Source organism: Haemorhous mexicanus, chromosome 21, assembly GCF_027477595.1.
Source record: "Haemorhous mexicanus isolate bHaeMex1 chromosome 21, bHaeMex1.pri, whole genome shotgun sequence".
Classification (NCBI taxonomy): Eukaryota; Metazoa; Chordata; class Aves; order Passeriformes; family Fringillidae; genus Haemorhous; species Haemorhous mexicanus.
In genome coordinates, this window is record NC_082361.1 from 10,668,349 (window position 1) to 10,694,873 (window position 26,525).

The window sequence follows — 26,525 nt, forward strand, 5'->3', positions numbered from 1 at the left end:
GGAAGGGGGGACACGGACACCATAATGGGACATGGACCGGGAAGGGGGGACACTGAGCCCGGAATGGGACACGGCCCGCGGCAGGCGGCCGGAGCCGGCGGGGCAGAGCGGTGAGGGCGGCGGCCACAGCTGAGCGGGCGCTAGGGGGTGCTGCTGGCCGAGGGCACCAGAGGGCACCCGACCAGCCTCCCGAAGCGAGCCCGCGGCCAGCGCTGCCGCGGCCAAAGTACCGCTTTGGGAGCTTCTTTGAATAAAATATTTAGCGTAAGTTTAATGTAGACAGTCTCACGGCTATGTGGGTGCGAGTTAACTACAGTAAGTACGGTAGCACAGATGGCGCCGTACTCTGGTAAATACGGTAGAGTCCTCCGGGCTCGCGCACCCTCCCGGCTCGCGCGCTGCCGCAGGCGACATCACCCCCTGGCGGCACCGCACGTCGGTGCCCCGGAACAGGAGACCGATGAGGGCGCGGCGCCGTGCGCGAGACGTTCCGGGGCCGCTGGCGTTTGCGGCGCGGAGCGGCGGGGAAGGCTTTAGGCGGCGGACCGGCGGTGCCAGGTAAGTCCCGGGCGGGCCCGGAGCGAGCGGGGCCGGCCTGGCCCGGCCCGGGCACCCGCCCCGGAGCGGGCTCGTGTGGCTCGGCCTCCGAGCGGGGCCGGCCCGGCCCAGCCCAGCCCAGCCCGGCCCGGGCACCCGCCCCGGAGCGGGCCCGTGCGGCTCGGCCGCCCAGAGGAGCGGCGAGCGGGCGGCGTGGGGGGGTCGCTCCCGGTGTCCGCATGGCGCCACGAAGCGGCTCCGGGGCTGGCGGGGCCATGCCGGTGCGGCGGAACGGGCCGGGCCGGGCCGGGCCGGGCCGGGCCGAGGGGTTGGTCTGGGCCGAGGGCTGGGCGAGGAGCCGGTGCCTGCGGGGAGCGGGGCGGAGAGCCCGGTCAGAAGCAGCCGGGATTGCACCTTCAGCTCCGCGGGGAGGCGGGACGGAGTTACAGCGGTCACGGCGGCTGGAGCGAGTTAAGGGCAAGTTAACAGACCGGAGACATCCGCCGCAGCCCTGTCGTGCGACTCGGGTTTCGGTCTGAAACAAACCAGTTGGGCTCCTGCCACTGATCTGAAATGTTACAGAGAATGGGAAAGAAGAGTCGGTGGAATTGGAAGTACTGCGAGTATTGTCCACACGTGGAAAGATAAAATGTGGTTTAGAAAAAGACAGTTTATTAACGTGATGTCAGCAGCAGGAGTGGAATAAAATGAGTGGCTTAAATTTTGTGTCTAATTAGATATTCCAGATGCAATGAATGTAAAAAAGACAAACCCTCGTGTGGCTGGAAAGGACCCCACTGGTCCCTTCCTTCTTGGGAAGGGATTTCAGCATCTGAGCCAACTGATGAATGCTTAGAGCCACGTACTTGGATTTTCCAAGGAATTGAACTCTTGTGCAACGTGACAAGTTAATTCAGCAGGTGGGGTTGCCATACAAAATGTAATAACGGCCTTAGGACAAACTGTGCCTCATCTGTTAAGTGGATGGGTGGGATCCAGCTGCTGCCCACACCTTGGTTCAGTCCCTGGCTGAGTACAAAGCACCTGTGCCACCTTTGCTGTTTGGGGTCCCTGCTGACACAGAGGAGACATGGCAGGGACAAGGTGCTGCTGGCCTGCCTGCCTGGGTGGTTCCACATGGCAGGAGGATCTTAATACCACAACAGCTTCCCACTACTACAGCCTCTGGTGGGGGTGGAGGGGGACTGGCAGGACACAGCTGCATCAGTGGCAGCATCTGAACTGCACTGCTGGGGGAGGAGTTGATTGCTTGTGTGGTTTGCAGTTTTTCTAAAGAAAATCAAGCTGTAGTGACCATGTGTGTGCTCGTGGTTAGAATGGGCTGCCAGGGCACTTCTGGTTCCAGGAGCTCTCCAGTGGGATAAAAAAATCCTGGGGAGTTCAGGGCAGGCCACAGAAATGCTCCAGTTCTGGAAAACAAGCCCTGAATAAGCTCGGCTTATTCAGGCACATTCAGAAGACAGCTGAGGAGTGACTCAGGCACTCTGGAAAGCCGTGCCTGTGGGAAGTTCTCCCACAGCTGGATCCTATCAGCCTTCCCAAAGCACACAGTGGGATCTGGTAACTGAGGCACAGTGACACAAATTCTGTTAAATGTGACCCGGGTTCCCAGCAGTGCTGGAAGGTAATTACAGGAGGAGTTGGGGCAGAGGGGAAGGCGTGGCAGTGTTGGGAGCTCCTCAGCTGAAGGGTCTCAAGGCTGAAGGTGTGCTCAGAGCACACTCCTGGGTAGTCTTGGGGACCAGGCCAGTTTGGGCAAGCAGTAGGGCAGAAACAATCAAATTTTAACATCTGGAGAAAACCAGCAAAATGCATCTTCTGGTACGTAAATGCTCCATCAGAGAAGCTTTGTCTGGAGTTCCTAAGGCAGCAGTGCTGCTTGTAGGAATGCTGGCACTCAGCTGCACAGACTGTGCTGCTGATTGCAGTTCAGCAGTGAGAACACTCCTCTGGTGGGGCAGAGGCTATGCTGCTCATACAGAGCCCCTCAGGTCAGCGTGGGCTGCACAGAGCCCATGCAGACACAGAAGGACTAAACACTTGAAATTGCTCTTTTCCACTGCAAACAGCAACTGGCACAGCTGGAACCAGTGCAACTTGTGGGATTCTTCAGAGGCAGCATGGAGAGAGGTGAGAGGCGGCAGGGAGAGCTCCCTGTGCTGGGAGTTCCCAGCTCTGAGATGGTGCAGGGGGATCCTCACACAAAGGTGGATGCCACTTCACAGAGGCTCAGTTATACTCAGACAACCAAAGCAGCTGCTTCTGTGAATAAATGATTTATCCAAATATGCGTTAAATAACTTGCTGATGTGCGCAGGGATGTAGCCTGGGAGGAGAGGGAATGACATAGGGCACCTCTGTGCTAATGACAAAGATGCTTTATTGGAACTAAGAGTGTTCTTCTGAACCAAGCTTGAGTGATTTAATTCAAAAGCTAATTACTGAGTCTGTGTAATATGTCTTTAAATAAAAATACATTTTTTGTGGCTCTCTGAGGATTCTTGGTGCTCTGGCAGCCTCCTCAAGCAGCTCTCTCAGTAACCAGGGGCACTGGAGGGAGGGCTAGTCACATAGGAGCCAAGGAACAGAAACAGGACATGTGCCAAGGGCTGAACATCCTGCAGATTCATGTGTTCATCTCTCATCTGAATGAATGTGTAATAAATTGATACAGTGTTGGAGGAACTATGGCAGATGTCAGTGATAAAGGTCTGAAAAAAATCTTACAGAAAAATGAAAGAAGGGGGTGTGTATACATGGGATATTGGAAGTCTGGAAAGCTGTTTTCCGAGAGGATAAAAGTCTGACTCTTTTGGAATACATGTGGAGGCTCAGTGTTGCAATGTGACCAAGTGGCATTAACTTGGGCCTGGCAGGTGAGAGCCTTGTCCAGGTGTTTGAGGTCAGGAGCAGCGTATCCTTTTCCCCCCTGTGCTGACTGAACTCCCTGCTGGGAGACCTGGGGCAAATCCTGCTTTGTGGGCTGCAGGTGAGAATCAGGCAATAAACCCTGCTTGGGTCATTGCCAGATTACTCAGGCTTAGCTTTGCCACTGACTGGGCTCTGAACAGACCTGTTTGAGGGCTGAGGCAATTGCTTCTGTCAAAGACATTTCTACAGAAGGGAAAAAATTCATGTGTTGCTAATTCTTACAGAATAATCCTCCTTGCAGTTTCTTCTGCGAGGAACAGGTGGGAATGCAGGTAAAGAAAGATGAAGTGTTTTGGAATCTGGTCAGACCAGGAGCAGTTAAAAACTCTCCAACTTCTGTCATGTAACACACAAGGCTTCTGTGCCTTCTCTGACCCTATCCCATGGACAAGGTTGTGTATTCCTTGTACTTGCACAGTGTGAACGTGAAGAAGGAATATGCAAATGAAGAAAAGGGAGATATAAATAAGAAGAATGGAAGAATTAAGCAAAGGAAGAAAAAGTCATATTTCTGTTGTGTAAACATTTGAACAGTAACAGCGCAGAAACCAATTTAAAACTGATTTATCAGGAGTGGTTCCTCTTGGTGTCCGGCTCTGGGGCTGCTGTTCCTGCAGGCCATACCTGCCCCTGCTTCTTGTGGTAGCAACTGACATAAAAAAATGCATCAAAGACTCTTTTTCTTGTCATAATATAGCAGCCAAATTCTCTGCCCAGTACTTCAGTCCATCTCTGAATATGTTTGGGAGAGCAAAGCTGCAGTTGTGTCTGCACTGGTGAGCTTTGACTCCTGTGCAGTTGCTGGGCTGGGATTGCTGTGATCCTTGTCCCACTTTACTGAGCCGGGGCAGGAGACACTCCAGCTCTACATGCATTTAATGCCTTTAAATAATTTCCTGGTTATTACATCTCCAGCTCTGCCAAAGGTATGGTCACATTTCATGTTAAGTCTAAATTTGTGGCTGCTGTCATTTTAAACTCTTGATTAATGTAACACTTCTTTTTGCTTATTCCATGGTTTGTGATACCTGCACAATGTGATTTATTCTTGGCTGTTGCTCATCTTGCCTTCAAAAGCAGAGTGCCTAACAAGGGGTTACCCTCCAGCTCTGCACACAGCTGTGGTTCACATACTCATTTCAGCGATTAATTGCTCTTGCATTTTTTTACACTTTTTATTCTCTGCTTAATAGGATGCAGGCCTGCTTCAAAAGAGACTGTCTAATCATTTTTGATTTTACACCAATTCACTCAGCCTTGTTTGGGTTACATGTTCATGAAAGAAAAGTCTCTTTTTCAAAACAGCCAGGACACTGTCTGCCCACTGCTGATCTTTGTAATGTCAAGCTCTGCCTGAATCTCCTCAAGGAGTAAGCTGTTTTGTCAGGAAGAGAGTTGGCTGGAAGGTAGCAGTGCTTTGAGGAGTGTTTGAACACAGGAGAGGGACTCAGCACTGCTTGGGAAGCACTGGCTCTATCAAATTGCTCCATGTGGGTTATACAATTGCCTGTACAGTTTTGGAAAAATACTCCTCGGGGACTTGAATCTCCCAGTGTTAGAAACTGAAAGGAAATGAGCATGGCTGTTTGAGGAGGGCAGTGCAGTTAGGCTGTACAGATTCAAGCTACAGTTTCAGCTGGAGCAGGGCAGGTTTTGTTACCTGTCCAGCTGAGGGTGTCCTCCAGGGCTGTTTGTGAGCAGTGGTGGCCACCGGGCCATTGCAGGCATGGAGTGGAGCTTTCCTTGAGGTGCTGTGCTTGTTGAAGTGGATAACCTGTGTGGGTCAGGTGCTGGTTCCTTGCAGGCTTCATCACATTGGTAAGGTGTTAGTCTTTGGTGACTCAAATGGAATCACAGAATCCCCTGAGCTGGAAGGGACCCACAGGGATCCCCCAGCCCAGCCCCTGATCCTGCCCAGACCTCCCACCAACCCCACCCTGGGCATCCCTGGCAGCGCTGTCCAAAGGCTCCTGGAGCTCTGGCAGCCTCGGGGCCGTGCCCATTCCCTGGGGAGCCTGGGCAGTGCCAGCACCCTCTGGGGGAAGAACCTTGCCCTGAGCTCCAGCCTGAGCTGCCCTGGCCCTGCCCAGCCATTCCCTGGCTCCTGTCCCTGTCCCAGAGCAGAGATGGGAGCTGCCCCTCCACTGCCCCCTGGGAGGAGCTGCAGATTTCTCTGAGGTCTCCCCTCATTGCACCTCATGATCTTAACATGACAGTAAAAATGCTTGGCAAGAAGTAAAGAAGTTGGCAAGTATGTGAGAGGGGTTCAAGGAAGAATGTGCTGCCTACCACGTCTGTCTCTGAGCCTACATTAGCCAGGTGCCTGCTGGGGCCGTGGGGCTGTGTTGAGTTGCCAGGTGTTCAGGTGTTCACAGGTCAGTTTGCTTCCTCGCAGCTCCCGGTGGCAGCAGGGTCCCCCAGACATCGCCCAGCAGTGACACCTTCACCGTCCTCCCTCGGGATGAGTTTGCCAGACCTGTTCAGAGGCTTCTGACACGCATCTGGCAGGATAGGGGCAGTGCAGCTTCAGAAACTTCTGCCCCTTTCCGTTCTGTCTTATAGGAGCTTGGAAAAGGATCATTTGCACCTTCTGCTCCCAGCTGGGGTGTTGAGTGGGAGCCCACCTAAGTGGGATGCCTTGGTGCAGGACGGGGGGAGGGAGGGGACAGGAGCTGCACAGGAGCTGCTGTGACTCTTCTGAGCTCACCCTGAACAGCTGTGCTCTCCTGGCATAGCTGCAGGTACAGCTTCAAGGGTAAGGAACAGCCACCTTCTGACAATGTGATGCTGAGATTATTCAAGTGAATTTCTGTTCTGAGCATCAGCATGAGGTTTGTGTTTCAATAAGAACTTTTCTGGTTTGCAGGATGCTTTATTAGTTTATGTAGGTGGGTGAAAGGGAACTGAGCAATAAACCATGTGTCTGCTGTATGAACTTGTAGCCAGTCTTGTTCCACCACTGCAGCCTGTGTGACCACTCTTGGGTGCAGACCAAATAGTCAGTATTTTATGGTACACCAGTGTATTAAGGAATATATTCAAGGAGATTCCATTTTGATTTGTGAACTTCATTGCTTATATTCACTTATTTTTGTGAAGTTTGATTTAACTACATCATGTGTTGAAAAGTTACCCAGCAATTCCTTACAGATTGTGTAAAACTCAGTTTATCTTAAAAAGTTGTACTGCTTAACTTTCATCTTGCTCAGTATCCTTTCTTCTCTTGGAATGGGAGAACTGTGAATTTTCCCATCTTTCTCTATAGTCCTGCTGCCTACTGAGGTATTTACCAACCAGGGCTTGCACAGTGCCAGGCAGGATAAAATATCTGTGCTGGAGCAGTCACCAGTTAGTGTCTGTCATCTGCTTTCCCGTTTTCAAGTGGAGACAAGGCTCATTTGAGGTTTTCCTGGTGTCCCTGTGTGTGTGAAATGCAGCTGCAGCCTCGTTAGAGGGCACTCTGGAATCACCCAGGGAGCTGAGCAGCCTCATTCCCCTGCAGCTCTCCGGAGAAATCCTGCTGCAAACGTCCTTGGCCCCCAGAGCAGAGAGTGGGAATGTGGAGCTGGATTACCCTGGATACCGGTGATCCAAGGCTGGACTGCCTGCGCTGTGGGCTCAGTTCATGCTTGTGCTCTATATGGAATATAGCAACAATTTATTAGAGAATTCACTGCAGTTTTCCAAATGTGAATTAATAACCTTGCTTTTCTTGTGGCCTTTACCCCATAAACTGCTCTGATCCTAAATCTATAACCATTTTGGTTATTGTTTTTTGGTTGCTATTGTCTTTAAAAAAGTAAATCCTTGATAAAAATATAAGGTGCTTCAGAAACTCTTGGGTTTTAGTATCAGCCCTTCCACCAGTTCTGTCTGTGTTTTTGATAGTTTGTTGTGTCTCCTTTCACTTTCTTTGTGTCAAAAAGAGGATAATGATTTTTACCTTGGGTGAATTAATCAGTGCTTTGAAATCTGAAGTGGTTTAGAATTTTTTGAAAATATAATTAAAATATTGAACAAAACAGGAGTCAGAGCAGTCAAATTTAAGACCATGATTCTTCTGTTCTGGCAAGATACATAGAGCCAGATAATTTGCATTACTTTTGATTTCCTGATGTTTTTGGTTTGTTGTCCAAGTAACATCGAATTTATATGCAGGAGTCAGATTGTCTGTAAACACAAACATAATCTCACCTTTGTCCAAACATACCTTGTTTTGCTTTTACAAAACCAAACCAAACCGGTGGGACCCAGAATTGCTAATTGTGAGCAATTAGCACTGACTCATCCTCAGCCTGGGGAAGCTTGGCAGGAACCAGGCCCTGCAGGGCTCAGAGCTCACCCCTGAGCTGTGGCTCCACTCAGCCTCTGGGCTCCCTGTGCAGTGGGAGCTGCAGGTGGGGGCTGTGTTCTGTCACCGCTCCGGGTGCCCCTGTCCTCTCCAGGAGGGGAGGGGACAGTGGGGTGGGGTGACAGGTGACAGGGACAGCTGTGCACAGAGCCAGCTGATCCAGAGTGCCACGTGTGCCCTGCCAGGGAGCTGTACTCCAAGGGGCATCTTTGCTGTCCCATAGGGCAGGGAGAGTAAACACTGACCACAGGAGTGTTTATCAGAGCAGCTTCTGTGCTCAGCCAGGAGACAGCACTTGCTTTGGAGTCCTGAATCGCCGTGCCAGGCTTCTGTGAACTCTCTTGGCCACGAGACTTCATTCTCCACAATCACAGCAGAATAATAAGAAAAAGTCCTGGTCAGGCCTACTTTTTCCTCTCCTAGTTTTTAATCTCTTCTTGCACTTTCCCTTTCTGTCCCCCAGAACTTTCCATCCCCTTGGAAGCTTTTTGGCAAGGAGGGGTTGCCTGCTTGGGGGTTCTCCAGCATCCCTCTGTGGGAGAGCACAGGAGGAGGCAGCAGGGGCTGCCTGAGCCCCGTGGGTGGCTGCACGTGTGTGGGACGCAGATCTGGGGACATCCTGAGCCTGTGAGGCAGCTGATGGCACACGGTGACAGCCCCTGCAGGCAGGGCTGGCCTGGGCTGGGCATCCTGCAGGGCAGCCCTGGGACAAAGGCACTCTGCTCTTCCCAGCTCCCACTGCTCTCCTGGAGGGTGGCACAGCTGCTCTGGGCAAAGGGAGTGGGTGGAGGACAGGGGGACAGAGCTGCTCCGGGCATATATGTGCCCCCTAGATCCCTTCAGGGAGTTGGGAATGCAGCAGCAGACAGGCAGGCTGGGATGGCCTCCCAGTGACTGCATCAGCTGGAATTCCTGAGGAACCTTTAATTTGTCTGGCTGGCAGATGGATTTTAAGGTGGAATGGAATACACAGGGACTCCTCTGGCAGAGATAAAAACAGTTGCTGGGCTTAAAGCATCTCGTCTGTGAGACTGGGGATTGTGGTTTTTGATGGGTTTGAAGAGTGTTTCTTGTACTCTTGTGATTTCTGTAAGTGACTTCAGGACTGACACTGTGAATGGCAGAGGCTTCAGCCAAAGTCTTCACCCCTTCAGTATTATCCTCCATCCCATATCCAGATCCCTCTCATGTTTTACCACAGTTTGGATATTCTAAAAAGTCATGGTAATCCAGGAGCCAGGGACATTTCAGAACATGTCTGAAGAGGAGCTCTACCTTGCTTGTAGGAAACACTTTCTGCCAGTTTTGAGTAATATCTCCTCACAGAACATTTCTGTGGAGCTGAAAGTTTTGTTTTATGGTGATGGTGTTTTGGTTTTTGTCACTGTTTGAAGACAGCTGTGTTCTGTGGTGACATGTTTGCCTGAGTTGGCCAATGCCACCCTCACAGCACAATGTGTTAAGGGGAATTGTTAGATGCTTTAGCTCTGAAATCAGCTCCAGGTACAAATTAGATTTTTATGATGCAGTACTTAGACCCATCTATAGTTACAGTTCAGTGTTGTACTCAAGTTCTGCCAGACCCTGACTCTGGGCAGTGTTTTGGGGCTGTTGGTGTGGCTGGGGTTTCTGAGCCCCCCCCTGCTGTTCACCTGCCCCAGAGTGATGCTCTGACTGGGCAGGTTCTAGTGCTGGGCTCAGAAGCCACTGTGGGGCAATTTGTGTGTGATAGGGGAAGGCAACAATAGTGCAGAGTGTCTCCTGCTTAAAAAAGAGTGAAAAAGCCCTTGCTGATAGAGGTTAAGGGAACAAATACAACTGTAAAAGCACACGAGAGAAGCATAATAGGGAAGGCTTAAATTTTGGGCAATTTTCTGCCTAATGTAATGGAGTAAGAACCACTTTTTCCTTTCTTTTTTCTTCTCTTGTTTCTGTAGGAGCCCAATGGAGGTGTCTGGCTGATTTGTCAGAGGTTTAAGCACCAAAAAGTAACCAATTTTAGTAAAGCAAATGCAAAACTTTGGGTATATGCTTAAAACTCAACAGAACATGAACAAACAAAAAAGAACAAAAATGGAGAAAGTCTTTTGTGTACAATGTCCAGAGCAATTTTAAAATACTCTTGTTCCATGCCTAAATAAATGGTTGTTTCAGCCAAAGAGAAATCTTTCCTCATGATTTATTACACTAATCTGGATATAAAGCCTCTGAGCAGGATTGTCAGTTTATTAGAACAGCTTTCTTCTCCTTTCAGATTTAATCCACATGTTGTTGTATCAACAGAGCCTTTGCTCAGTTAGGAGTTATCCTTTTTAAATAATAATAAAAAAGTGAAAACACATGTTTTTTAACAGTCTTAATTCAAAGAAACTAGGATGACTTAGGGAGAGGTGATCATCAAATGGTGACTGTGATTTGTAACTTCAGAGTGATAAAAGGGTGCAAAATGGCCCTTTCCCCTCTGCCTGGGGCAAGCCTAGCAGGGAGAGGAGGAGGCAAGATTATCTTTGGCCAGGATTTCGAGGTTTTTCTCCCCAGCTTGTGCAGTGATGCTAAACATGGTCTTTTTAGTTAATTCTAATTTCCTACCTTTTTTTTAAAGGGGAACTTATCTAGAGGTGTATGTAATTCACATTTCCTTCCTTCCTGTCTTCCTCCCCTGTAAAGATGTTCTTTCTTGGACCCCTCCTGTTTTCTAAATGGAGAGGAATTACTCTCAGGAAACTCATGAGTTTGGTATTATTCCTAAACTTGGTTTTATGAGAAAACATTTATTTTAACTATAAATGCTTGCTCAGTACTTGCATGAGGGTTCAGAAGTGCACATGAGAGCTGCTCAGTGAGGCAGCTCACTCCATCACATGATGATAACCTTTGCTTGGCCCTGTCACCCCACAGTCCTGCAGCATCAGGAATTAGTGCTGAAGCACCTCAGCACCTCCTGAACTGGCAGCTTGGGACCCAAATGTGGCCAAAGGCAGAGCAGTTCTGGTATTGATGTTTCTGGTGCTAGTCTGGTTTGTTCCAGCTAGTGCTGGACTCCTGGCAGTCATCACAGTCCCCTTTTATTCTCTTGTAGATCTCAGCACAGCAGCTTCTGCCTCAAGTGTCAATAGAGTCGTTTGCAGTTGATGTGATTTTAAAATAAGCTACTAATAACATGTCTTAAAACAGAAGGAATTGGTCTGGCATTTAAAAAATGTGGTATAAGCCTATTCTACTCCTCAGAAGTATCAGAGAGAGTAAAAAAAATCCACCCTTAAGCCTTAAATAGTGAAGGGGAAAAGAAGGTTGTGTCCTTGCTGCCAGAAGCAGATGCAGGGATAGACTGGCCAGGGATATTGGAGCTCTGGGGAAGGAGAGGTCCTGCTCTATCAGACAAATTCCTTGGTCCATCTCGAATCACAGAATTTCAGACTAGTTTGGGTTGGAAGGGACCTTAAAGCCCATCCAGTCCTGTCCTGTCACTACCTGCCTGTATAAAAAAATCTGTCTCCCTCTTTTATACAAGCTCTCTTTAGGCTCTGGAAGGGGCTCTAAGGTGTCCAAGGAGCCTTCTCCAGGTGAGCACCCCCAGCTCTCCCAGCCTGGCTCCAGAGCAGAGGGCTGCAGCCCTTGGAGCAGCTCAGTGGCCTCCTCTGGACTCTCTCCAGCAGCTCCAGGTCTTTTCAGTGCTGAGGCCTACAAAGTTGAGCACAGCACTGCAGGTTGGATCTCATGAGGGCAGAGCAGAGGGGGAGAAAAAAAGACAGAATCCTCAAGAGCTTGTGCAGACCCTCAGGACTGGCAGCACCTTTTGGTGGGAGTCAGACTGGCATGGCTTTGTCAGTGGCCAGGCTGAGCAGGCAGAGCCAGGCAGAGCCAGGCAGGGCAGGCAGTGCTGGCAGGGCAGGCAGAGCCAGGCAGAACTGGCAGTGCAGGTAGTGCAGGCAGAGCCAGGCAGAGCCAGGCAGTGCTGGCAGGGCAGGCAGAGCCAGGCAGAACTGGCAGTGCAGGCAGAGCCAGGCAGGGGCAGGCAGTGCTGGCAGGGCAGGCAGAGCCAGGCAGAACTGGCAGTGCAGGCAAAGCAGGCAGAGCCAGGCAGGGGCAGGCAGTGCAGGCAGAGCAGGCAGAGCCAGGCATAGCTGGCAGTGCAGGTAGTGCAGGCAAAGCAAGCAGAGCCAGGCAGTGCTGGCAGTGCTGGCAGTGCTGGCAGAGCAGGCAGAGCCAGGCAGAACTGGCAGTGCTGGCAGAGCAGGCAGAGCCAGGCAGGGGCAGGCAGTGCAGACAGGGCAGGCAGAGCCAGGCAGGGCAGGCAGTGCTGGCAGAGCTGTGCCAAAGCAGCAGGCTGTTCCTGGATGAGGCAGCTGAGGGACAATCGGCCCCCCAACTGTGAACTGTTAGAGTGTTCCTTGTTCAAGAAGGAAAACACCTCCTTTGAGTGTCTGTGGAATATAGACTGGGGGTTGGGTTCATTTTTGTGCACACTAGCCTTATGTCACCGCTGTCTTTTTCTCACAGGCTGAGCATACCTCTCCAAAGTAAGATAAATTAAAACACAGATCTTGGGAGGACTGGACTTTCCAAGCTCTCTGAGTCTCTTGTACTCAAGTCTGCCTTCTAGCATCTGAAGTTCTCCATCCCTTGGTCCTACTGGGTGCTCAGATTAGGTTTGTTTCCTTTGCAGTGTACCTCTCTTCCTGATGGCTGCTGGCTCTACTGCTTCTCAAAACAGCTTAGAGTGGAATCATTTCCAGAGCAGTGGTAAATTAAGAGGACATTTGGCTTGCAAGAAAAATGTCTTTATAGGTGGATTTGTAGGGCACTGTACTATGTTGTGCTTTCATCTGTAATATCTTTGGGCAACCTTACCCCACTTTTGAGTTGGCCATTCTTGGAGCAGCTGATTGGATTGGAAAACTCCAGAGGTCCCTCCCAAACTAACTGACTCTGATTCTCTTTTCTTGTAGAGTTCTGGCAAAGATGTTTCTTTTGGCTCCATTTCCATCTCCCTTCCTTCATGCTCAACAGCTTTCATCATGTTCCCATCATAAGCAGTTCTTTAAACTGAAGTGATGTGTAAACATCAGGAACAGTTTCTAAACTGTAACATGAGTTTCCTTCCCTCATAGTTTAGACTTATTTTATGCTGCCGTATTCAGATGCTGTGAAAAATCAATTTTCCTTTATTACTATGTATTAAGAGCTAATAACTTATTTTTTTTGTCCTCAGAGAAAAATGTTTTACCATGGGCAATAAAAAGAATAATTCTCTAAAAGTTAATGGCTTGTGTTTTCAAATCAGCTTTGGTCCTGTGCACTCTTTGTTGGAAAGCTGCAGAAGAAGGAAAGACAAAAAGAAAATAGCCTTGTTATTTAGGATCTATAAGATGATGTTGTTATGGTCTTTTTAGTGAGTGTTGCATTTTTGCATTAAAAAACGGAGTTTAGAGAAAGATACTGTTTTTATGGATATTGGTAAATTATTATCCAAACACTTTAGCTCATACTTAACTTCATGCTGTACAGCATTTTGCTTAAAATTTCAGCAGTTGAAGTTGCTTTGACTGGTAGTGGGCTGGTGATGTGTGTTACTGCTGCAGGAGCTGTGCTGGGCAGGGACTGCTGACAGCTGCTGGCTCGCCTGCATTTACAGTTTTATTTTGGGGCCAGGACAGGATGGGGGGGGGGCACTTAAACAGAGTTCCAGATACCAGAACTATAATTTATCACATGTGTCCTTCAAATTGGAGCTGCCTGATCTCAGAGTTGCTGCCTGCTGTGTGCTCAGACCTTAACCTCTGTGTTTAGATTGCCAATGTGGTGCCAATTAGTGGGACTGGGATGGGGAAGCTGAGGAATATAACTCACTTCACATGGGCTGCCAAACAACTAGCAGATGTTGAGCTAATGGGTCTTGGCTACTACCAGCCTGACTTGGATTTCAACCCAGAGGTGAAGGAATTTATTTCTCTCTCATTACCAATTCCCTTGTCCCGAGATTTGGGAATTCCATCAGCTTACTCTGGGAGATGATGTAAAACATTTCCCCTCTCTCTCAAACCCGTTCCCAGGGTGTCTTGTACCTTGCTTTATTTTGGTGTTAATTTGCCACCTTTGGTTTGTGTTATCCTACAGGATAACATGATGATCCATGGAAAATGAGGGTGTGAGCTCAAACATGCAGCTGGAATCCTGAACAGGAGAGCTCTGTGTGAGTGTGGGGTGGGTCAGGCACTGTCCCTGCAGCCTGCTCAGAGCTGTGAAGGAAAGCCTATCTTGGGATTCCTGTAACTCCTTTGAGGCCATACAGAGGCCATAGGAAGTGCTGGAGTCTGGCTTGCTGGGGTCTTGCCTTTCTCTGTTCTCATGACTGGATATTGTACACTCAAACCCTGGAAAATGTGTAACTGCAGGCTCAAAGTTTTCCTTCTGGCGCTGAGTCAGTGCTGGAGAATGGCCTGGCAGGTTCCGTGGCTTCTCTGGAGTGATTTAGAGGAGCAGGCAGTAGTTCTTACTCAAGTCACTTGGTCTGTTCAGCCTGGAGAAGAGGAGACTGAGTGGACACTCATCACAGTTACAACTTTGTGGTGAGATGAAGCAGAGGGGCAGCTCTGATCCCTGCTCCCTGTGACAGGGACAGGAGCCAGGGCATGGCTGGAGCTGTGCAGGGCAGCTCAGGCTGGAGCTCAGGGCAAGGTTCTTTCCCCAGAGGGTGCTGGCACTGCCCAGGCTCCCCAGGGAATGGGCACGGCCCCGAGGCTGCCAGAGCTCCAGGAGCCTTTGGACAGCGCTGCCAGGGATGCCCAGGGTGGGGTTGGTGGGGGTCTGGGCAGGGCCAGGGGCTGGGCTGGGGGATCCTGGTGGGTCCCTTCCAGCTCAGGGGATTCTGTCACAGAAGGACAAGTAGGATAAGGGAATCATTGTCTCCATAACCTCAGCAACTTCAGGAACAGAGACAGGGCTCAGCTGAAGGAACAGTGGCACTGAATACTGACTGGTACCTAAATCCCATTTCATACCTCTCTCTACAGCCAGCTGACGCATTTAATGAGTGTGTGCAATATTAGGTATTAGGGCTGATGCTTTTTGTTCTCTCTGCAGTAAATTTGTCTTTTGTTCTGTGAGGATTTAGCCGTTGACCTAAAAATGCCATCTGTACCATTCTGTCAAGCATTCAGGTTTTCAGCAATTTCTTTACCTTGCTCATTTTCCACTGCAGTTCAAGGCTATGCTATTCCCATAACAGGTATCTAAAACCCAAAATCTTACTTAATGAGAAATTTTCAGTTGTAGCTTATTTTCCTGCTGACAGGCTGGTTTGAGGTGTCAAGCATGATCAGCATCAACAGCAAGAGCTGAGTGAGGGTTAAATAACTGTTGCAGCTATTATTCAGTGAGCAATGAAAATAAACTTCTTGCAAGGTCCTGTCATTTCTTGCTTTTCTTTGAGGTTTTTAAAGAGAATGTTTAATTCAGTGATGTATTTCATTCTGAAATTCCAAAGAGAGCAATTATTTTTAATTTCTTGGTATGAGCAGAACTGGATCTGTTCTGTGGATTCATCTTTCTGGATGTTTATGTATTTATTAAGGATAACAAAATAGAAGCAATGCAAACAATTATTCTACACTTACATGATGAGTAATAGCTAAATGATAATTACCTTTCTTGAAGCATAATTAGTTTTCACAATTTCTGTAGAACAAAGAAAATGCAGCATGATAAACCAAGCAATAAGCTGAAATACCTGGTTTTTGACATAGGAAAAGTGTAGAATAATAAGAAGTATGGAGTTTTAAACAGGAAACACAATGGGAGAAAACTGGCACCCCAGTCCAAATATGACATCCTTGGGAAACATCTGGTGAAGGAATCTAGAGAGGGGAAGACAACTTTGACTTTCTTCTGGGAATTGTGCAGAACTTGGTACAGAATTGTACTGCCAGTGAACACAAGTGCATTTACAGATCCTGCAGAAGTAACCCAAGCCAAAAACTTCAGAGAAGTGAAATTCCTTCATTTGCAAAGGAAAAATATATCAGAATGAGGCAGCAGGTTAAAAAGAAACTGAAAGGAGCAGTGACAAGGGTGAAACCTTTGCAGGGAGCTGAAGCTGATTTCAAGGCTCTGTGCTACAGAGGAAATGCCTCAACTCTATCAATTGCTGTGAGAGAGAAGTTCTGATGTGAAGCAGCAGGGAAGGAAGGCTGGAGAGGCAGGGGCATCCTTCCAAAAGCTGAAGTCATGACCAAGTGAAGAAGATAGAAAATAATAAACACTTTCAAAGGCTTTCAGAAAGTATAAAAAGTAACAGTTCTTTCTCAAATATGTTGGGAATAAGAAGCTTGTCCAAAAGCTTGAAAAAACCCGTGGAGACCAGGGTGTGAAAAATCAGGAGGTGGAGCAGAAAGAAACTTTGAGTTTCTGAGGCATCTACACTGTGCTTAGTTTCCTTAGCAGAACCCATCTCAAACCTAACTACTAAATTAAGAATTTAAGAACACAGTGAGGAATACCTGCCTGAAGGGACCAGGATGTCAGAGTCTCGGAAGGAGTCAGGAGAGGAACTGTTGAATAATTAACACTTGTATGCAACCTTTCAGTTAAAATCGCCTCGCTCCTGTTAGAAAACAGACAGGGCTGATATGATGCCAACTTCCAAGTGAGTTTCAGGGAGCTTGGGGAGCAGCAGACAAGAAATCTGGCTTTGTATTGTGCAGTGTTGTCAAAAGAATAATACAGATCAGAATGAGCTGGCACTTGATTTTATATGGATGTGGGGGAGTCAGCATGTCTTTTGTAAAAGGAAGTTGCACTTGAGGAATCTTCAAGAACAAACATCTGGATTTTGGTGTTCAGTGTGTGTGGCATCCTCAGATATTCTAACAGCTCCTGACATGGTCCTTTGTCACAGCCCCTTAGAGCAGCTGCTTTCCTGGGGATCAGAGAATGTTCTTTAGCAAACCAGCGACTGGTTAAAAGGTGAGAAGTGTAGCAGTGGGGGTTGTTAACACCCAAGAGCAGTTACCATGAGACCTTAGGGACCTGAGGGAGGCAATGGATGGCAAAATAACAAAATCTGAGGGAATTCAAAGTTGTGGCATAGGCTGATCTAAAGCTGCAGAAGTACTACCCTCTGGTCCTGTGGGATTGGAAAACAAACCAGCAGGTTAAACTTTGGGTCAGAAAATGTGGAGAAACATGTGAGAAAGCTATGGCTAAAGGAGGTACTGCCTCCCCTAGAAACACATCCTGGGACAGTTTGCAAGTGCAGAACATATGGGCCTGAACAAAGGAGTGGGACAAAAGATAAGCAGTTGTTCCCCATTTCTCCTTAATTCCCTAACCAAAATGATGGACATCAAATGGAAAGTCAGGAAAAAGAGAAAGAAACACTGCTTTGCCTGCTGAGTACAATGTGGCACCTGGTGCAACATGACTCTGGTGCTGAGGGTTTGCAGCAGTGCTTGGATCCATTCTTGGAAGAAATGGTCAACAAAGTCTATGTTGTACCAGTACAGAAGACCTGGCATGTGGAAATCTGAAACTGCAGGCTGCTGTGGCGTCAGGGGATGAGCTGGGGACACAGCTCCCAGTTCTCTCCCTTAGGCCACTGCCTGAGACATGGTACTGGCCAGCTGAAGGGTGTGATCTGACCTGGGAAGGCTCCTCTTCAGTGCCTTATTCTCCTGAACTGCATTAACAGCATTTTATTACTTCTGTGCTCGCCTGTTTCAAGCTATGCCTTTCTCTCTCAGATGCTCCTCTTACAAAAAAAAAAAAATCCCCAAAACCAAACAACCAACCCAACAAGTTTGTTTTTTATGAAAACACACTTTTTTGTCTTTTCTTTCATATAGTACATTGAGTTTTCATGTGTGTAACTTCAGTTTATTGTGTTTGTCTACAGACTGCTTGGACAGAAAATAGAGCTGCTGCTTAAGCATTTCCATATGTGTTCAGCCACATTGCTCAGCTATATTCTTCACCTAATGTAACTTGTAAAAATAAACATTTTTAAAGTGTTATTTTTATGTAGTGGTGAAGAGTTAATGGAATTAGAAAACGTTCCAGACCATTGTCTGTCCCCACTGTGGATTGTGAGGAGGCCATGTCATATCCTGCTAGTTTTTAAACAACCTACAGCTTCATGTCTAGGAATTTGAAGGCCAATTAGTTGATCCCTCCAGGAGACTTTGCTGAACAGAATTCTCCAGACATTTGAACACAGCACAAGACTTGAACATTCACAAGTTTTCCGTTTATGAGAGAGTTGTTTGTTAAAAGTGGAGAGAACAATCCAGCCCTGCCAAGTACACACCAGGCTTACACAGCCCTGCTGGCCTCAGACAGAATGTGTTGTCAGCTCTGGTTTATTTAGGGCAGATTTGCAAAGCTGGTGTGTTGATATGACACGAGGGAGTGTGTGATAAGTCCCATCTGTGCAAGCTTCATTTCCTATAGGCTGCCTTGCACAGATGGCCTCCTCCAGGATGGTTTTAATTTCACACTTGAAGCTGAGAAAGCCGGGTTTGTGCTGTAAGTTGATTAAGGCACTTGTAAACTCAACATAGATAAAAATGTTTGTGAAGGGGTAAGTGGCAGGAAGGAGAAGTCACCTCTGTCTCCTGACTCAGCCCATGTCCCCCCACCTTTTCTCATGGAGCAGGTAAAATTCTGTCTCATCTTTTGTTTCTGTCTGGGGAATTGAACTGTTTTATCACTGCAGGAAGAAGTTACTGGGAGTCCTGACATGGAGGATGTTTGCTCCTTGTCTGCTGTGTGAAAACATCCTTATTTTGGTATGCAAATTGAGCTAGGTCTCATTTTTTTCTTTTTTCTAGTTCTCAGCTGTTCCATCACTGGTAGAAGTGAATGAAATAGGAACAGTGGGGTGAAGTTAGAAGAGCCCAGTACTGAAGCAAAGTCTGTGGCCTTTATGTACAAGAAGAAATCAGTCCTAGAATCCTGCAGAGTGTGGGAAGAACTTTGAGATGCTCCAGGAGCCTGTTGATTGTTCCTGGCTAAAGTCAGCCAACATCTCCTTGGTGTGCCTGTGCAAAGTATCAAAAGCAGGGTGGAGACAAACCTTTGCTTTTCCCTGTTGCTCTCTACAACTCCCTGACAGGAGCTTGTGGGTCGGTCTCTTCTCCCAGGTGACAAGTGACAGGACAAGAGGAAACAGCCTCAAGTTGTGCCAGGGAGATTTAGGTTGGATATTAGGAAAATGTTTTTCATGGAAAGGCTTGTCAAGCATTGGACCAGATCTTTTCCCACCTCACTGATTCCATGGTGTGTAATGTTGAGATGTTGGGATGCTCCAGAATGACCTCATGGAGTTTGCTGGTGCATGATCACCCTGGGACAGTGTGTCAGGAGCACATGGGACTTTGTTTAGGTTCAACTCAGAGGTAAAACCAATGGATGGTCATCAAAATAAGAAAAAACTTGTATGAGAATTCAAGTCACTTTTGCAGATTAGTATTTTTAGCACTTCTTTTGAGGGAAGCTGCCCAGAGTGCCCAACAGAAAGAGAGATGCTCAGGAGATCACCCAGTGATCTGGGGGACTTGGAAGAGTCTCCTCAAAGGAAATACTACCAAAACCACAGTTTGTTAGTGTTGGGATGAGAACCCTGGCCATATTGGTGTGCCAGGGTCTGCAGAAGATGTGCTGGTGCAGGTGCTGCTTTTTGTGACAGAGGGAGAACATGGGTAACCTGTGATCTGCCAACCCTAGGCTGAGGTCAGCCTTCAGCTGGAAAGTGAAAACCTGTTGGTCAATAAAATCAGAGCAGGGTGGCAGAAGGAGCAAGGATTTAGATTCCCTGCCCTGGTGTGTGTTCAGGTTCGATGGTGATGATGATAATGTTCTGTGGTAGCTGCTGGGGACAGGAATGACCTTCAAATGTCATCCTGTGGTCAGTATCTAGTCCTGCATTTTGGCATGCAGGGCACAAATGGGGTGAAGGAAATCTGTTCAGTAGCACCCTGTGACGGCAATAGATGTGGCTGTGAGAGAAATTTAGAGTCCCCAAAGAAATTTAGGTTTGACCTTCTAGCTGTTCTTCACTGAGCAATTGCAAATTAAGGTTTTTCTGGGACCCTCAACTTGGCCTGATTTTCAAAGATTTTAATGAGAATGGCAAAGCTACATCCAAGTATGGAAAACAGAAATGGACGAAATGCTTATGAAGGAATTTTCTCAAGTAATTCAGTCTGCAATTTCCATCAAGGAAATATCCGCTGAGATAAAGTTCTGTGAAATTATGAACAATTTCAGATCACAAAGGCACTACAGTCCTGCTGTTGGGATTCTGTAAGCCTGGTTTATAATGATTTATGCCTTTTCTAGAATGGAAAGTAGCTTGGAATCAACTCGCTGTCTTCACATGTTTCATTATTTGCCTTCTGCTGCTGTGCTGTGTGTGTGGTGTGGTGTTTTGTTGGATTTTTTAGTCTCTTTTGGGTCCTGTTTTAAATGCCATCCCTCCCCTTGGTGCTCCAGTCCAGGAGAACTGCAGTGCTTATGGGTCTGTGAGTGATGCCCTGAGTCCTGCATCTCCTCCCATTGCCTGGAGTGAGACCAGACACTGTATTTTGGGTTAAGGGAGTGAGAAATCCTTGGGAGGGAGTAAGGTTGATATCTCCTGTGACTCTGTGCTCCACAGGGCTGGTCAGCCCAGGATCTGTGCAGCCAGCAGGGAACGAGTCTAAAAGGGCATGAGTTGTAGCCAAAAATGAAGGGTCTCCTAGAAGTGTGTGTCCTTTGACAACCCGACTAACTGTAGGGGATGTCTTAAACGAAGTAGAGGACAAAACACCCTCCCAAAAAAGGACCTGGCTAAAACCAAATCAATGAATTGAAATGTTTCTATTTAGTAAACAATGGGAAATTGCTTTCAGAGCGAAGTCCTTGAGAGCGCTTTCCCCATTTCCTGTCTCTTCTGGCACTGGTTTCCATTCCCTGTATTGTTGTTACAGCCCTTGTCAAGGAGCTGCTGAGGTTTAACCATGGACAAACCAAACTCTGCTATATGTGCAAGGAGATTTGCCACAGCCCCGGAGGCAGAGTGGGGTGCAGAACAAATGTGCCTTATTTTTCCTTCCACCTCCCATCTGTGCTTGCACAAAGCCCCATGGGGATGTGGTTGGACAGCCCTGCCCAGCAGGACACAGGCAGGACACTGGTGACTCTGCTGCCCTTGGGATGGGATCGGAGACTGTGGAATACAACAGGAGGCTGTACTGAGGTGGTTCCAGTCCGTTCCAGCTGACAAATTGTGCACTATCTCTTAGCCAACATTTTGCTGAAGTGGTTCAGTAGATGAATGTACTGGATCTGTTTCAGTGAGCCCAGGATGGGTTTTCTGGTGGAGGGGATATCCTTCCCTGGTCAGCAATGCATGTGTCAGTGTGACTTTCAAGAACTGGACATGCCTGTGTTCTGGAAATGGTGGCTGAAGTGCTCTGTGTTAGTGAGCTGAGATCTGAAAGGAGATTTCTTGGGAGTTTTTGACCCATTCTTGCCAAAGGAATAAGCAGGTGTACACTGGTGCTCCTAAAGCTTCATTTATTCTTACTGTTCCTCTAATTGCCAAAAAAGATCTGGCAGGTACCCAAGTGCCATTGAACCATCTGTAGATGGAAATTCCATTTCATTCTCTGGAAGACGGATATCTTCTATTTCCTGTTAGCTCATCCAGATTCTTCACATAACTAGGAAATATTTGTGTTGTTTATAAGCATTAATAAAATGCAGCCTTGGATTATGAAGCATTCGTGAACATTAAAAAAATACAAAGGGATATGAAGAACAAAAAAATGAGAGTAGTATAGAGTACTCTTTCATTGATCTGTGACTGGCAGAAGTGTTGTTGTCTTTCTGAGTGCTCCCCAGCTCATCCATCTGCCTTTTGGAGCTATAACAATGCAGCAACACCAAAGCTGCTAAATCACTCCATTGCTTAATTTAATGATTGATTAATTGATTTGAGATATGGAGTAAATGCAGGATAAAGTGCATTTTTCAAATATCCACTTATATTGAACAGAGCAAGAGGAATGGAAAACACAATTAATGCAGGATATCTGGTAGGTTTGAGCCTGACCTAATAGTGCCCCCAAACCTGTGTTTCTTTCAAGTATTTCTTAACTTTAATTTAAAATTTATAATTTCTATTTATATATTTATTATTATATTATATTTATATATATTATATCTATAATATATATAATTTAGATTAAAAGTAAATTTTGCAGATTGATGTGAGGTGCTTTGCTGGGGCCTCAAGGAGCATATTGGAATGAGTGGGACATGGAAATTCTATAAAGGTTTGTTTGACTTTCCTTCTTTGCTCCGTGACAGTTGCACAGTCAGTTCTGTTAATACAGTCCAGATAAAATGGAGACCAGGATCTTTTCTTATTTAACTCGTTGTGCTGAAGATTAGGCCCTCTCTTGGAATGAGTCTGTAATTTCTGGCCATGTTCCTGCCCCACTGCTCGCTGTGGCCGGGCAGGACGTGGATGTTCCAGGCATTGCCAACCTGCCAAATTCCCTGGAGAGTCCTTGACCAAAGAGCTGTGGGAAGTTAAAAGGATATGGCTCCCTGAAGTCCTTTCCAGGCACATGTTCTCATTGTTCTTATAATTGGAAAGGATTTAAATAGCAATCCATGCTGGTGGCAGACTCAAAGCTCTTCTATTCATTTGATATTTATTAACTCCTCAAGAAACAGCAGCATTAAGTATAGAGGAAGGTACACATTCTGTTTCTCCAAGGCTGAGGACTTCTTTGTCCTCATTTTGGGCTACAGATTAAAATAATGAAAAAGGCATGGAGGGCTTCAGCAGATTCATTTAACTGAAGCCTTACTCTTTTCTTCCTTTGGGCAGATGACCTAGAGAAGTTTATTGGTAGATGCTACAATGAATGCCTGATGTTTCTACTATCTTAAAGATAGCAGGATTTATCCCAATGTATCAGCAACTACTGCTGAAATTCACGGAAAGGAAAGCAAGATCTGAACTCTCTTAGAGCCTCCACCAGAACTCAGCAATCATCTCTCCAAATCCTTCAGAGGTACCAGTAAATGTGCCTGGGATACTGGAAATCCATGTGCTTCCCAAAGCTTTCCAGAACCATCCATGTTCACATTCTGCTTAGTCACAGAAATAGATTAATCTGGTGTACTTGTGTCTGTTCTTTTTCTGGAAACTTTAGAACAAAAGAAATTGCTGGAGTTTTTCATCTGATGTAACAGCAAAAGAAAATAAAGGAAACTTCCCCAGTGCCTATATTCATGAAAGCTGATCTTTCAGTGTTCCTGAAATATCTGCTGATCAAAACTTTGTTCCTCTGAAAAATGATTCAAATTTAGAAGCCTGTCCATTCTCAACATTCAATTCTGTATTTTATTTCTTTGTTCTCAGCTGCTTTTCAGCTCTTCTGACATTTCAGTGGGATGGTGCTGGGTTTGATGTTGCAACTCCCATCTGCTGTATACAGTTGGTTATTAGAGAAATAAGGAACAGGAGATAGGAGGGATTGTAACCAATCTCTTCTAACACCAAAGTTGTGGGGCTTCAAAATAACACTGGAAAGGTTTAGATCTCTCTAGATCCATCATAAGGTGATACTTTTTCATGCAACATCGATGAGTTATGGAAACTGTGTTGTGGGGTGGTGCAAATGCTAAAACTTGTGTGAATTCAAGAAACAACTGAACAAACTGATGGAATAAAAACACCAAAGACTTTTACAAACAATCTCCATCTCTGTCTAGCAGATTTCTAGAGGCTGGGAGAGTGTCAGGGAAGTATCTGTTAATATATGCTCTGTTTTACTGCTATTCCCTTGGCATCTGCTATTGCCAAACTTTGGAAAACTTTGGGGACAGGACATGGCTCGATGATTCTTCAATCTGGAAGGGCCATGGGAAGGCAGGAAATGCTCTGTTATCCCATGAAGCATCTTCATGGTCTTCTGCAGTAACCCAGACAGGAGCTAACAGAAAGGACTGGTACCTTTGGGAAACATACACACACACACACACACACACACACACACACACACACACACACACACACACAAAAAAAAAAAAAAGAGATGACAAAAAAATAAAGACATGATGAAATACAGATCAAAGAGAGTCCTAATCATTATCTCTAGGCAAGAAGATGGGCCTCCTACCTAAAGTGTTAAACATTGAGATACTGTTGTGTGGTTATATGAGCCCTTGGTCTGAAGATGGGTGCCTCATTCTGCACAGCTGCCAGTGTAATGCTGACAGAAACTCAGAAAATTGAGATGAGGTTTGTGTGTTTTACACTGGTTTAACATGACAGCTCTGCTTCAGTCCTCTGTCCTGATGGCCAGCTTCATCAGCTCCATCATTTTCTGGGTGCTTCACTGATGTGCCAGTAAATTCACCATGAAGGAAAAGTTCCTTCCTGCAGAAGGGGAAAGGTTTTTAATGGACCAGTATGTGTTTACACTGGCTCACCCCTGGATTTAACACTTTATCCCATTGGTAAGTGCCTGTTTATTTGGCTGTTGTGGCCAACCCCCATTAGTCAACAAGTGGAAGGGAAGCTCTGGCCTTTGGTGTCTCCCACAGCTGCATCTGCAGTAGCTGCTCTGATTTGGATGTCAGATGGTGCTTCACAGAGGCCTGATTGGATCCTGGTCAGTGCCCAAAAGGATTCTGTGCTTGTTACAGTGGTGGGAACCCTACACAACGGAAAAGCTGCTGGCACTTCTGCTGTGGTCCAGTGAACTGGAGTGAACTGGAAAGGATGAGACAAATACAGAAAAGCAGTTTGGCCAGCCAGGCATTTTCTGTGTTTCCATTGCTGCCATGTGTCCTTGGAAAAGAGTCGCTTCTCTCACATATGTGTCTTTAAATATTATATTCCTCTGGCTTTTTTTTTTTTCTTTTAATCAACTTCAGCCCTCTTGTTTTCCCCAAAAGCTTTAGTCTGTGTCTCACTTTTGTCCTCCTCAGTATCCCTGGTGAATTCTGCCTTACAAAATCTGTGAACATAAATTGACCCACCATTAATATGAAAATGAAATAACAATGAAGAGACACTCCCAGATCCCTTTCAGTCTTTGGTGTGGTCTGTCTTAAGACCATACCCATGGTAGTGAGAGATTTGGGGCTCATATGGGGCCATACTTAATGGTAACACCACAAATCCAGTGGTGAGGTCATGGTCTTCTCTTCACAGAAATCGGATCTGGAAATTGTCTTGCTAACACGTTTAACCCATTTCCTTGCCATTGTCTGATTCTTTCCTGCAGTACATTTCTTGGTGGTGTGCCCAGTCTCTCACAAAATACCCACGCAAAAGCTCTTCCACTGTTTCCCTGAGGACTAATTCCTTGTATTGATTCTCACTCTTTCAGAATTTTTTTCCCAGATACTCAGCCTACCTTTTGCTCTTAGTTAACTTCCTTGCTGTCATGCCTGTCTTCTGGTGTGGTCTTTGGTATTGTCTGTGAAGTCCAGGCTTGCACCCTTCAGGTCGGGTCTCCCACTGTGCTCAGGTTTTGCCTCCACCTCTGCTGGTCCTGGAAGAGTCTGGGCTTCATCCTGGGGGGCAGTTCCAGTCCCTGCTCTGGGACAGGAACACGAGCCAGGGAATGGCTGGAGCTGGGCCAGGGCAGCTCAGGCTGGAGCTCAGGGAAAGGTTCTTCCCCCAGAGGGTGCTGGCACTGCCCAGGCTCCCCAGGGAATGGGCACGGCCCCGAGGCTGCCAGAGCTCCAGGAGCCTTTGGACAGCGCTGCCAGGGATGCCCAGGGTGGGGTTGGTGGGGGGTCTGGGCAGGGCCAGGGGCTGGGCTGGGGGATCCTGGTGGGTCCCTTCCTGCTCGGGAGATTCTGTGATGGTGCTGGCTTAAGCAGGGTCTGCTGCTGTGTTTTTGTGGTGTGATGCCAAGGGTTCAGGACATGCATGTAGGACCCCACAGCTGGGATTTGCTTCTGGAGCACTTGTACGTGTGCAGCCCAGAGTACAGATTTTCACAGAGTCTGTGTCACCCTGTGAATCCCCTGAAGCCACCACACGATGACGTGGTCTTGGTTATCCATTTATTTAAGAATATCTCTCTGCAGTGTCTTTAGTTTACTTTTTTTTCCTCTGACTTCTTTTATTGTTCATTGGTAAGCTTGAGGTTACACAGAGTTACATTGTTTCTGTGGCCTTCTGCCGAATTATTTGAATTAGGATCATCAGATCAATTTTTAAATGTAGTTTTTGGTTCTTTAGAGTTGGCCAAGAAAGATGGAGCCAGCAGCAGCATCTTTCCAAAGGATTATCAATAAATATTAACTACAAGATTTTGAATGATGATGTTTTATCTGAATTTTGCAGGTTTTTTAAAAAAACCAAAATGCGTTCTTTGAGTTAGTCTGGGTAAGGTTTATTTTTCAGGAACCTGTCTGTGGTTAACTAATTGCTTTAAAAAAATTCCTAAATTTATTGGAGGGAATCGCAACCATAAAGAATTAAGTTGTTGATACTGTTTTAATCAGCATTAAATTTATAATATAAACCTCTAGTTGATTCCAAGAGAAAAATGTGCAAGTAGGTGTCATGTCACAAACTCAGTATGAAAAGTGTTTCAGTATTAAAAAAACGGCTTTGACACTGACCCCTGTGTTGCACTGACATCTAAAAGCAGAGTACTGGGAGAGA

At 46.7% G+C, this 26,525-nt stretch overlaps 1 protein-coding gene across 9 annotated transcripts in view; it reads left to right on the plus strand.

The window, feature by feature from the left end:
* Positions 1 to 21: 21 nt before the first annotated feature.
* Positions 22 to 26,525, plus strand: part of EXD3 (exonuclease 3'-5' domain containing 3) — a 252,663-nt gene continuing 226,159 nt past the window's right edge. For all 9 annotated transcript variants that reach the window (XM_059865385.1, XM_059865392.1, XM_059865384.1 and 6 more), the window contains exon 1: positions 22 to 558. The gene's annotated coding sequence lies outside the window, so the exon portion shown is untranslated. The remainder of the gene's footprint in view (positions 559 to 26,525) is intronic.